Below are 14,574 nucleotides of genomic sequence, written 5' to 3'. Positions count from 1 at the left end.
AAAGGAGCTGTCCAGTGCTGAAATTACAGCACTGGACAGCTCCATCTAATGTTTCAATGTTACCAAAAAAATACCACATTACCTCTAGACCATTACCTGTGGGGACAAATTTTGCTGGTTTTTTTCACATCTCTATATGAGCCTGGCGCCAAAGGCGCCAGGACGGAGTCCAGCTAGGCCCCCTGTGTTTATAGTTCCCAAAGGGACATAAGTGAGTCAAGTGACCCATTGCCCCCATCACTAGATGGTGTGGTTTTTATGTTCTGGGGCCTGTGGGGAGGAAGGGGCAGTGGGGAGGAAGCGGGATCTCAAGGCAGGGCACAACCCAAGCAGCACAGAAGCAGCACAGGAGCATCAGGAGGGACGATCGGGCGGGGGGCCCATGAGGCAGTGGACTAACACCTACAATGTGAAGCTTCACCATAGCCACTTGGAATGTGCAGGGGATGGAGTAAACTAGGAAACATAGGCAAATATTGAGCTCTCTAAAATGCTGGAAGGTTCAAGTCGCGCTGCTTCAGGAAATGCACCTGACCAAAGAAGACTTTGGCAGAGTGAAAGCAGATTGGGGGGAGAGATGTACGGCTCACACTTCTGTAGACAATGATTCCTATTTCCCGGGTGTGGTAGCACTGTTGGGAGGCCACGTAGACAGAAAAACAATAGGGTGGGGGACTTCAGTTGCACACCCCATCCGCTCCTGGATAGGTCAGGGCTGGGGGCTTCACATAAACCAATGGCAACACAATCAGCTGTTATCCTCCCCAGCAAGGACATTTCGGAATCCCCCAACGTGCCAGATCCTGCTTAGCTCTGGCAAACAGCAGCAAGATATTGGTTGTGTACAGATCTGCGTAGCACGCGGTCAAATGCACCCCCAAGTATTTCAGAGACTGTGAAGCCCATGAGAAAGGGAAGGACGCCTTCAGGCGTCCTACTGCCTCAGGTGTTTCCAATATATAAAGTATTGTTGATTTTGTGAAATTAATTTTAAAACCTCAGACCAGGTGAAATTGTTCCAACAGCGAGACGATATGAGGCAGCGTGACATGGGAATCTCGCATATAAAAAAGGAGTTTGTCTCGTGCAACGCTAGATTGTATTGGTAGCCCACTATATCTAGCCCTCAGATGTTCCCTGATAAGCGCACCAAACAGGCCAAAGGCTCCATAGACAGAGAGAACAATAGCGGTGACGGCGGACACCCCTGACGGGCTACCCTATGCAAACAAACTGGGTTCGACAGGATCCCATTTACCTTAATCCGCGTAGATGCTAGCACAAAGTTGGCGAGCAACAACCTTAGAAACCGTGGGCCAAAGCCAAACCCCACCAACACCTTGGACAGATAAGTCCAATCAACGCAATCAAACGCTTTCTCAGCGTCAATCGAGAGCAGCGCCATTGAGTGCTTGTGTTTCTATGCTCAGGACGAGATGTTTATCGTGCGTCATATATTCTCAAATGCCTGACGTCCCGGCACAAACCCAGACTGGTCCGCCATTACTCACTCAGGTAAATACTGCTGCTAAGCGCGTAGCTAAGATTTTTGAGTATATCCAAGAATCATAAGTAAGGACCGCGATCGACTGAAAAGAGGAACATAAGGTGGAGTCTTTATCAGGTTTAGAGAGCAACATCAGTGTGGATTCCCCCATCATAGGTGTAGTAGACCCCGTCTCGACAAAAGAGTTAAACAGTTTGGCCATTCGGGGGGGGGGGTCCCCAGAATTTGTTTTATAATAACAGGCTGGCGCTTTATTGCCTGGAAGGAAGCAAATGGCTTCAGCAACCTCCTCACCGGTAATGTGCGCATCTAAAGATTGACTCTGGTCTTGGATTGTGGGGATGCTGAGCCTCTCGGATAAACGCCTTCTGCTGTAGGCCATCAAGGGAGTCCGCTGCAAACAATTCAGAATAATATTGTGACAAGATACTTTGTTAGATGTACTATCATAAAAGCGTTTTGTCTGAAGCAGTTTGTGCGAAATATCATCTGCCCATAATGCCTTTAACTCTGCCCTAGCTACTTGAAGCTGCCTATTAGTCTTTGTGGCCCTGTCCTGCTTATATTGAGCTTCCCACTCCAGAACTCTTTCCATAGCTCGAATCCGCTGGGCCGAGAGAATCCTTATCCTCACTGAGGCTATGCTAATTAGCTCCCCCCCTGAGTGTAGGTTTAAGGGCCTCCCACATCCCTGATATCAGCACCTCCCCCATGAGATTTTCTTGGAAATAATGGGTGATCCTATCCGAGATGGTGGAGCACAAAACCTGATCAGCCAACAACAAATCATTCAACTCCTACCCCGTGGACTACCGACCCCCCCACGCTATATCCATCAAGTTGTAAAGTGATGGGAGAGTGGTCAGAGACCGATGCTACATCTATGGTGGTTGTTGTGATCCCTGTTAATAAAGGGCGAGATACCAAAAAGTAATCAATCCTGGAGTAGGCGCGTGGACGTGCGAGAAGTGGGAGTAATCACGATTATGTGGGTGAAGATGTCGCCACACGTCAATCAGATGCATGTCTGCTATAGCCTCTTTAAGGGAGACCGCCATAGGAGCTTCAGTTGGAGCCCCAGGGCTAGACCTAACTCAGCCTCCATTCAATACTACATTAGAATCCTCACCCATCACTAGCGCACCCCTTTGCAATTGCAGTATGTGAGGGAATAGTCTGTCGTGCATAGTACTGATCCTGCTGCGGATTAGGACCATACACAGACACCACGGTAAGATCCTTAAACGCTATACGTAGATTCAGCCCAACATACCTTCCATGGGCATCTCTCACAACCTTTTCCTGTTCGAAGTGTAAGGATCTGGCTATCAAAATTGCAACCAGGGGTTCTTGAAAGGTGAGGAAGCAAAATACTGATGGGGGAACCAATGGGACCTCATTCTCAGCCAATCCCGCTGTAGGAGATGGGTCTCTTGGAGCAGGGCAATATCAGCCCTGAGATCCACCAGTTTGGATAGCACGCTTTTCTGCTTTTTCGGGGAGTTTAGCCCCTGAACATTTATGGAAACAATTTTCACATCAGACATTACAGTCTGCAAACCTCTACTCAACCTGGCACTATCCCGACTCCTGCTCCCACAAGGACATCTGACGATGTGCCAGCCCCTACTGTATAGCACCATATACAATGATATCAGATATTTAAAGTAAAAATTCAATTAAAAGAAAAAGAAAAGCCATACCAACCCCATGTTGGGTAAACATCAGGACTAATCGCCTGAATGAGGGTACGTGCTCCTAATGCCCCCAGAATTGTGAACAATGTCAAACTACACGGCTTAACATAGCCTCAACAACAATTGCAATTGGCATTCTTTGCAATGGCAGATCGACAAACAGCTTTCATACAACAAGTAACTATCTGAGAACCAAGTCTGCCTCAGTTCTCCATCAAGACCCCTCATTCGGGGGGCCTCAGCATCTCTGCTTCTCTCTCTTCTGTCCATAGAAGGTCTCCTGCGCTCACGCCATCTGCTCTTTCTGGAACGTGATTGAGACCATGAGGTGGTTGATGTCACTGAAGAACTTTCCTCCGGTAAATGTATATCTGCTTCAGGAAACATCAAGGGGTTTCCACTGCTGCACGGAGAGAAGTAAATTGGTGCTGGACCCCATCTATTTGGAACAAGATTCATAACAGGTAACCCCACCTATAGCGGATTCCTTTGTTGAGGAATCAGGTGGTTAGTGGCTGCATCAGCCTGTACCGCTGAATCGCTCCCAGAGAAAGGTCCTGAAACAACTGAAGCAATGATCTCCTAACGTTCATGCTCCCTAGTTCCCTGGCCTTTTGGAAGATGAGGTCTTTGGTCTTAAAGAAGTGGACTCTCACCAAGATGTCCGGGAGGAGGTTCTGTCTTATTTGAAAATTGGAAAACACTCTATGCGTTCTGTCCAGCGTGAGCTCCACCTCCCCTAGTATTACCTGGAACATCTCACTGACATATTCCTCCAGATCCTGGTCTTTGATCTCCCTTGGAATCCCCCTGATTCTGACATTGTTTCTGCGAGATTGGTTTTCTGCGTCCTCTTACTCCTCCGCTGCAGTACGCCTGTAAACCTCGAGCGCTGCCACTCTCTGTTCTAGTTGATCATGGGAATGCGCCTGGTCACAAAAGGCAGATTCCAGTTCCCCAAGTTTAGACTCGTTCTGTTGCACCCTGTGGGATAATTCCTGAAGGAAGCTTTTTAATTCCTTTGTCGTCGTCGCCATCTCCTTTGGTATGGATTTGAAAATGCGTAAAATGTCTCCCTTTGTGGCTGGTTGTGCCTCCTCCTTTACTGCTGGTTCTGGATCAGGAACCTGTTTTAGATGTTGGAGCATTTCCTTAATAATGGTCCCTGATTTCTCCTTAGCCATTCCTGACTTCATTCTGCACCGAAATGTGCACACTCAGTGTGCAACGTTAAAGAATTCACTAGATCGTTCAACCTACCCAATGGCTCACACTTCGATTTTCTGCCAGAGTTTACAGGGCTCTTCCGGCTCCTGCAAGGGCCAAGTTGTCTCAGCGGTCGTTGGGCTTGCTCTCACCCCGCCCAGGGCTCTCCCCCTGGATCATATGTCTTTGAAGCACTAAAGCCAAGCTCAGGGCTGCATTCCAGCAGGTCAGTATGTGGGCAGCCTTACTCCAAAATACAGCAGAGTGGACCAAGAGGGCACTAGGCATGATTGAACCACCACTCCACGAGCAGGTGTAGACAGTAGGACAGATAATTTCAGGCCGACCCTTTGCACTACCTGTGCTGACTTTCCTTTGCAGCCGTTTCCCCCTCTGTACTGGGAGAGACTCCTCTGGTGTATTATTAGCTCAGCTATAGCTACGTATGCAGGCACACTTCAGCTTCCACGGCCAGGCAAACTGCACCTCAATGTGTGTGCCCCTGAAAACGAGGGCCGTGGGTTCGCCAGGATAAAGCTCTCTCCCAGGAGCTGGGTCAATTCAGCTCCCATGGAGCTATTACTGCGTCGTGCCCAGTGGGTGGTACAGGTGTAATATGCGGCCAACATGTGCCAAGGCTTGCCCCCTACTGTCAGTGCAGGATCCCGCCACCATTAACCAGATCTTGGCTGCCTCGGGTCTTCAATGTTTCCCAGCTGCTGCGGGCTGCTATGTTTCAAATCAAATCATGCCTCCTGTCCGGGCAGACTCCTGCACTCGTCTGGCTTTGTGCTTAGGCTACTGACCTTTATCGCCGCCATGGTAAATGCTGGGGTCGGAGTCAGGGAAGGATTCACCCGATCAGACTGTTGGAAGCTGCTTTGCCCAGCTCCAGCTCCTCGCTGCTGAACAAGTGCAGTCTCCCCCTTCGCTGCACCGGCTTGTGAGTCCCGAGCAGCCCTACCAAGCCGTTATTCTCCGCCCTGAATATTGCCACCTCATGCCAGGGAGAACTCTGAGGCTCACTTTTGCAGCACTGCCAGCAGCCGCCATATTTCCTCGCTGCAGTGACCGAGCCCAGGAACCTCATTGATAACAAGCGCCTTGGATCAACTAGAACGTGATACAAACAGGTCACATAGTCATGATCCTCCCTTCAACTGCTTAGCTGCAAGTCACCAAGCTGCAAAAGCCGCTACTTCTGATTGGGACTGCAGAGCAATGGGGTTACACTGCCATTAGCTACCAGCCAGGCCACGCCCCACTCCTGGTGGAATTTTACACAACATCAGCAGATCTCCAAATTCCCAAACTTAAAAGATTGTATGATGAGGCCTTCCAAAAAGGGGTACTGTCACAATCCATGTGGGAACCAATAATTATAGTGCTAGCCAAGCCAGGGAAAGATCCATACAAATGTGAATCTCACTGTCCCATTTCTCTTTTAAATGTGGATGGGAACATCTTGGGCAAGGTCCTAGCCAATCGCTTAACAAAACATATGGGGGCTGATCCATCGTGATCCGTGTGGATTTGTCGAGTGCAGAAACACGACTATGAACCTGATGAGTTTGCAACACATTCTGGAAAGAACAGGGAACGTATACAGAGACAGAGAATTGGCAGTAGTAGCCACAGATGCCATCAAGACATTCGACTCAGTCTTGCTCAGAACAGGGATAGGCCCAAACATGCAAAAATGGATAAACCGTATGTACCAAGGCCCCCTAGCGAGGATAAAAACAGGTAATAAGGTCTCTCCCAGGTGGTCATTAGAAAGGGGAACACATCAGGGCTCCCCTCTTTGTATTTGTATTTATTTTATTTGTATAGCGCAAACCAGGCCCGTAGGCTACCGGGGGCATATCTTGAGGCAGTGGTTACATAACACAACAGTTTACATTACATATAACACAACAGTTTACATTACATAGAGACACATAAATAGAACATAAGGCTTGAGCAATAGAGTAAGTGTCATGATGCCTACCTCCAAGGAGCCAGGTCCGACCCAGCAACCCCAGAGGCAGGCATCATTCCCCCCACGGAAGTGCCAGCGGGCCCAAGCTGGGGCCCTTTGGACACAGTCCTGGCGCCTTAGGCGCCAGGCTCATGTTAGACCCCTGTCCTGGCGCCTTAGGTGCCAGGCTCATAAAGCTAGACATGTGTTCAAGTGTTTTAATGTGCACTTACCTGATGCAGACCATGCTGCTACATCCAGGCCCTCTTGAGGCCTGAATGGAACTACTTTACCTGTGGGACTACTTTCCACCTGGATGTGGTCGGGGAAGGATACATACCTGATCGGTGGAAGGATACATACCTGGAACTTCTTCCAAAGCTATTTAAACCACGCCCGTTCAGCAACTCACGCTTCGCGTTGTTCTGCTCCTCGCAGCTGGACGCTTACCGTGTCAGCTCCTGCATCTGGACTTCAGCCACGCCTGAGTAGAAACAGGGGGGGCTTAAAGCCTTCTTTTTTGTTGGAGGGGGGCCTGACTCAAAAAGGCTAATAGTATAGGAAGGAAAAAGGAAGAGTCATAGGCTTCCCCTAATCTAACCATATAAAAGGGTAGGCTGTGAGGGAGCAGGTAGCCAGTGTATATATGCTGGCGGAAGAAGAGAGAGGCTGAAGAGATTACAGCAAAAACAACAATTTATTTACACATTTTTTTAAAACAATGGGTCTAAACACAAAATCTATTTAAGGGTTTTCTTGAGCCAAACCTCAACACAACATTGAAATTGTTTTTAAACATCACAGTTTGGAATAGGTGGAGGTTAGTAACATATTAAGTGGAAAAAAGGTTTGCATTACTACTTTGAACATATAGTAGTATTGGTTGCCGACACATGAATATGTTTCCAGTCCGGGATGGAGATACAACTTCACTTGAGCGTGTTGGTGTAGTTTAGTGAAGGGTCCGGACTTTCATCAGGACGTGGTTCAAGGGGTTGGGTTTCTACAAAAGGATAGGAAAGGTTAGAATAGTGTTTAGAAAAAAGCGGGGGGGGGGGGACATTAAAACCTGCGCGGTCGGAGCCTACCTTATGCTACATGAATGGTCAGAATGGATAATCTTTTGAAGAAGGCCTGCGTAATGAGCTAGGCGGAACGCTGTAGCTGGAGTCTACAGGGAAATTGGATAACAACAAGTTATCTAAATGCAGAAAATTCCACAGGATGGCGACCATGTAATATAATTTAAATGGTTACCTTAATCAAAAACGGGAAATACAGGTATGAGGCTGTAAAAAGGAGGCAGTTGAATGCCGTGTCCAAATGTTGGTGGCACTGAAAAATAATGGTGACAAAAATAACTTGAGGTAAGAGCGTCCTAAAGTGCTCAACCGAAAACATATTAGTCACACAAATAGTGCGCGGTTAAGTTGTTGTAGAGACTGGCACATAAAGAGGACGGTGTATTAAGGCCGTCCGTGGGGGATGAACAAATAATAAAAGATGGCGTTTGTTGATGGAAAACTAGGAGGAAACTATGTCCTAGTAACAAGGCAGAACGTAAGTGGGTCAAGAAGGTAAAGCCTAGGGCTGTAAAAGCTTACCAACTAAGGCTGAGTTACAGATGAAGGTAGCGCTTTGATCCCCAACCAACAACAGGGTTTTCAAGGACGTGGTCAAAGAGGACGACCGCGACAGTACCCCCAACACCCAATGAGAACACGCCAATGGATGCCACCAGGGAATCACACTTGGCAATACCCATCTTCAACCTAAGCCAATATACACTCTCCCATAAAGAAATCAGCGTCCTTAGCAAAGGCCTCAGCTTCATTCCTACAACACCAGCAAACAGATTTCAAACCGAAGTCGAATTACGAAAATTTTTCCGAACCATCAGGCTTAAATACTTCTTCATGAATAAACCTGAGCAAATCCCTTCCAACTCCACAGGTCTAAGACCACCCTCCACCTTTACGCCACTATCCCACATGGTGTGCCCTGAAATCTTGGCCTATGAAAATCGTATCCTTCTGGAAGTAAACCAACTTTTTGATAAAAAAATCAGATACCCAGATAATCTAGATAAAAAAGAACGTCTGGCACTCAACGACCTCGAGAACAATCTGGAATTCCTTATCAAACCCGCCGACAAAGGTGGAGGCATAGTCCTCTGGGCTAAGCACTGTATGATACAGAAGTTCAGAAACATCTGAGAAACACTAAATTTTACAGACAGATTGCCACCGACCCCACTACTAAACCGAAACCCAATCTTACCAGCTTTCTACCTGTTACCAAAAATCCATAAGGACGCCACCAACCCACCAGGCCGACCGATAGTAGCCGGAATAGGATCTATCCTAGAACCACTTTCCATCTACATTGATTACTTCTTAAGACCTTTTATCGGACAAATGCGCTCCTATGTACAAGATACAACGTCAACCATAAAGAAACTAGATACCCTGTACGTAGGACACAATGACCTCTTGGTCACTTTGGATGTCGAATCTTTATACACCAGTATTCCCCAGCGCGAATGTATAGATGTCCTAGCGACTTACCTTAATCGCAGAACCAATATGGAGCCTCCAACCGCTTTCCTACTCGAATGCATTCGCCTTGCTCTCATGGAAAACTACTTTATCTACGAGAAAACTTTCTACCAACAATGCCACGGCACATCCATGGGAGCAACTTTTGCACCTGATGTAGCGAACCTTTTCATGGATTTTTTTGCAGATAAATCAATATACAACATCAACAACCCTTTCAAAGACCAAATAGGCTTTTGGGTTCGCTACATTGACGACGTATTTATGACGTGGAAAGGTAGCGAAACAGATCTGCAAGAATTCTTCATCTGGCTGAATGGAAAAGACTCATGTATCCAATTCACGATACAGTCAGATATAACCTCAATTCCCTTTCTAGATCTGAGAGTGTATAAAACATCTACCAATACCCTAGCTACCACTCTCTATCGTAAACCTTCGGCAAAAAATACACTTTTGGAATTCCAAAGCTTTCACCCAGCAGCACTCAAAGACAATCTACCCTTAGGCCAATTCTTACGCCTTAGGCGCAATTGCACAACCCGAGAAGACTACGACACAACAAGCAAAGATCTCTCACTGCGTTTAAAAGAAAGAGGATACCCAAGCCATATTATTCGCCAGGCAAAGAAAAAAGCGAAAAATAGGAGTAGAGAATCTTGTCTCACACCGACTCCCCGTGAAACCAATACGGAAAAAATAACCTGTGTCACAACCTTCACTCCACTAAGCAACCAAATCAAGAAAAGCATCTTACGTCATTGGAACATCTTGCACACTGAGACCTTTAAACCTCTCAAACCTCGCTTTGCTTTCAAGAGAAGCAAGAATTTAAAAGACAGACTGGTCCACACTTATACTGAAACAACTGTTGAAAGACAAACTACCCTATGGAACCTACCACCGGTAAAAGGTCACTTCAGATGCGGATCCTGCTCCATATGTTGCTTAACAAAAGACATGAAATCCATTGAACTGAACGGCAAACCCTGGCTGTTTAACACTTTCACAAATTGCAAAAGTAAATGGACCGTGTACGCCATACAGTGCCCATGTAAACTTTTCTATATTGGCAAAAGTAAACGAGAGATACGACAACGTATCTGTGAGCATCGCTCATGTATCAGGAATGGCATTCAAGATAAACCAATGGTATCACATTTCCAAGAAAAGAAACACACACACAATGATATTTTCTGGTTCATTTTACAAACAGCCAAGAACCCTTTCAGAGGAGGAGACAGAGATCTGGCCCTACGAAAATTGGAGCAGCAATGGATATTTCGCCTGAATTCAGTTAAGCAAGGCCTAAACGTGGCCATTGAATGGAACCTATTTTTCAAATAACCCACCATTTCTCCCTGTCCCCTGCCCTTTTGTCCCTAAAGTCAGACTATCCTATCATGTGTTACTATAAACAAGTCAGCACTATAATTGCAAACAATGCTTCTGCTGTCTTTGTTCTCATCAATAACCTCTAGACCTTGCACTTGTTCTTTTGTACAACGACATGACTTGTGCCTTTATGCAATATATATTTTTTGCCAATGCATTAAGAGTTTCTCTTATAATGTCTCTTCACTGTTGTCTATCAATTTAATTAATTTGTAAATGCTTCGAATTGTACCTATATGATTGATTTTTCTCAATGACCTTGCACTTGCCCCTTTGTGCAATGACATGACTTATGCCCTTATGCAACATATTCCTTGCCAAAACATTAAGAGTCCCCCATTGTTGTCTATAATTTTAATTAATTCGCACCTACACGATTCAACACTGTAGCTGCCCATCTCACCTTTCTATTGACAGCCAAGGACAAAATTTAAATTTGTTTCCTTTATAACGTTTCGCACTGCACCGACACGATTCAATACTGCAGCTGCTCATCCTACCATTTTATGGACATCCATGTGTGAGAATCAACCACATTACCTGGCATACCTTTAGCTTAATAACACTTACTCCTCTTTTGCGATTCTTTCTATCACGCGTGCTCCGCTGACTAGTATCATCCACCGCACATGCGCGCGATCAGCTTCCCTGCGGCCCTATTACGCGCATGCGTACCCAACAGCATTCTCTAGCTACACCAGTCGGAGACTGCTCATTTTTCGTGCACCGCTTCCGGCAAAGCGCTACCTTCATCTGTAACTCAGCCTTAGTTGGTAAGCTTTTACAGCCCTAGGCTTTACCTTCTTGACCCACTTACGTTCTGCCTTGTTACTAGGACATAGTTTCCTCCTAGTTTTCCATCAACAAACGCCATCTTTTATTATTTGTTCATCCCCCACGGACGGCCTTAATACACCGTCCTCTTTATGTGCCAGTCTCTACAACATCTCACTGCAAAAACTTAACCGCGCACTATTTGTGTGACTAATATGTTTTCGGTTGAGCACTTTAGGACGCTCTTACCTCAAGTTATTTTTGTCACCATTATTTTTCAGTGCCACCAACATTTGGACACGGCATTCAACTGCCTCCTTTTTACAGCCTCATACCTGTATTTCCCGTTTTTGATTAAGGTAACCATTTAAATTATATTACATGGTCGCCATCCTGTGGAATTTTCTGCATTTAGATAACTTGTTGTTATCCAATTTCCCTGTAGACTCCGGCTACAGCGTTCCGCCTAGCTCATTACGCAGGCCTTCTTCAAAAGATTATCCATTCTGACCGTTCATGTAGCATAAGGTAGGCTCCGACCGCGCAGGTTTTAATGTCCCCCCCCCCGCTTTTTTCTAAACACTATTCTAACCTTTCCTATCCTTTTGTAGAAACCCAACCCCTTGAACCACGTCCTGATGAAAGTCCGGACCCTTCACTAAACTACACCAACACGCTCAAGTGAAGTTGTATCTCCATCCCGGACTGGAAACATATTTATGTGTCGGCAACCAATACTACTATATGTTCAAAGTAGTAATGCAAACCATTTTTCCACTTAATATGTTACTAACCTCCACCTATTCCAAACTGTGATGTTTAAAAACAATTTCAATGTTGTGTTGAGGTTTGGCTCAAGAAAACCCTTAAATAGATTTTGTGTTTAGACCCATTGTTTTAAAAAAATGTGTAAATAAATTGTTGTTTTTGCTGTAATCTCTTCAGCCTCTCTCTTCTTCCGCCAGCATATATACACTGGCTACCTGCTCCCTCACAGCCTACCCTTTTATATGGTTAGATTAGGGGAAGCCTATGACTCTTCCTTTTTCCTTCCTTCAGCCACGCCTGTCAGCATCCTGGGTTGCCTGCAAAGGGAGATAAGAGAGAATTGGGGAGAAAGAAGACCTTACCAGCTAAAGCTGCATCACGGAGACATCACACCGACGATCCTGAAAGGGAAGACATCATTTTAAAAGCATTTTGCTTCGATCGCTGCAGTGCTGCATTTCACTCACCTTTCCTGGGCGCCTCCATCTTCAGCAGCGATCATCCGGATCCGCACCCACTTCTCAGAGCCTAGAGAGAAAAAGACAAGAAAACAAGGTGAGAGAAGGAAGGGAATAGGAAAGGCTCAGTTTCCTTCTAAGACTTACCTGTTGGGTTATTCCAATTTCATTTCGGGTCCTGCCGCTTCCTGGCATTCCGGACCCCGGCCCCTATGGGGAAAAAAGACAAGGACATTGAATGAGCGAATGCAAAGACATTACCTGAACGCTCATCCAGAACTTACCTGTCATTTACTGGAACTGCACGTTTCACTTCGGGTCGGCGCCATATCTCCGGCATTCCGAACCCCGGCCCCTAAGGGGAAAAAAGACATAAGCATTAGCGCTTGCTGCAATAAGACAATGAACATTATTATTAAGCTTCAACTTTTGAACTTGCAACAGAACTCTTACAGCGCCTCACCTGAATAGTCAAGCTTATTTTGAACTCCCATCAAACCTCAATCCAGTGAAGTAACTGGGTTTCAACGCGCCCCTGCATCAGAAGCAGGATGGAGAACTCATCCTTCCAGACCCTAAGGTGAGACTTCACGGGGAATCGTGGAAGGGTATCGTGGAGGGCTGGAAGGGAGTGGGAGGCTTGAGCATTATTCCATCAGTAGGTAATACTCCCTTTTCACGCACAGGGGAATATTCCTGCGAGCCAGAAAAGACCAGAGTAGAGGGGCCCTTCCAGTCCATCTTCAGAGTCCTGCGCTTCACCACTGAAGAAGCATCAGCACACGAAGCCAGACCTGCGCCTCCGTGGGAATCAGGTGAGCGTGACAGAACGCGAAGCCTACCCACAATTTCCCACCCGGGCGCTATGGAGACTTCCGAGACAGATCTGCTGGCCCAGCTTTTGGGGGAATTACGGGCAGAAGTGCACTCAGCCCACCAGGAGACTAACGCTCTCAAAAGAGAACTGATCCTATCAAAGGAAAGAACAGATGACCTGGCCAAAAGGTTATTGCAGGCCCAGGCAGGGCACACTCCTTTACCTAATTCCGGTGGTACTTCCACATCAATGGGTTTGAATAACCCGGTTCAAATCAATCTACCTGGACACATGCCTTTGGCCCCGCCTGAACGTTTTGCGGGGGATCCCAAGAAATATGCCGTCTTTATGAACCAATGTCGTTTACACTTTATATGCAGACCCGGGGCCTTCCCTAATGACCAGACCAAGGTAGCCTTTATACTATCTTACCTCAGTGGCAGTGCTGCCGATTGGTCTATTCCATTGGTAAATCAGGATGATCCCATTCTCCAGGATTTTCAGGGCTTCCAGGCCAGCATGGAAAGATTGTTTGCTCGACACTCTCAAGGACAGGCCCTTGATAACGAACTGCTATCCTTACGACAAGGTAATCAGGATCTCCTGTCCTACGTTGCCACCTTTAATAGAGTGGTTGTGGAAACTGGATGGCCAGAAAACAAAAGGATCACATTGTTTCATCGAGGCCTGCGCGGAGAGCTTAAGGATGTTCTAGCTCAGATTGTAAATCTACCCCAGGTCTGCGCAGACTACATAGACTTGGTGGTTCAACTTGATCACAGACTTCAAAATAGAAAAGCAGATCGGTTCAAGTACGAAACCCGAGTACCGATCAAAACCCACGCTAACTCCAAGAGTCCCGACGTATCCGAACCTATGCAAATCGGCGGTGTTAAAGGACCATTAACGCAGAAGGAACGAGAGAGAAGGTGGCAAATGCAACTTTGTCTGTATTGCGGGACTTCCGGTCACTTTCTTCGAAATTGTCCGGTTAAACCACCTAAGAAGGTGGTTGGAGCCACTGATAACGATTTATTGACACCTGATTCGGGAAACGACCTAGCCCGACAAGCGTAGGGGTCCGCTTGCCGAGCTTAAAAACAAACTCTTTGACCTCGCATTTTGTCATGTCAATGGTGCTCGTGGACCCAAAACAGCCTCAGCAGTTGCATGCTATAAAAGCGTACATCGACAGTGGAGCTATTGGAAATTACAAAGACCGTGAATTGGCTTCTAGGATTAAGCTCCCTCTCCGCCCGAAAGTAACCCAAGATGTCATTACTACAGTAGATGGAACCGAAATAGCCTCAGGGCCTGTAACGCATTCCACTGTTGAAGTGACACTGGTGGGTCAGGATGGACATCGGGAAGCAATTGTGTTTGATGTGATCAAGGCCCCACAATTTCAAGTAATCCTTGGAATTCCTTGGTTAG

The sequence above is a fragment of the Ambystoma mexicanum genome, chromosome 6p, assembly GCF_040938575.1.
Source record: "Ambystoma mexicanum isolate Mex_15411 chromosome 6p, UKY_AmexF1_1, whole genome shotgun sequence".
NCBI lineage: Eukaryota > Metazoa > Chordata > Amphibia > Caudata > Ambystomatidae > Ambystoma > Ambystoma mexicanum.
The sequence above is the reverse complement of the archived record's forward strand: the minus strand, read 5'-3'. Positions refer to the sequence as shown.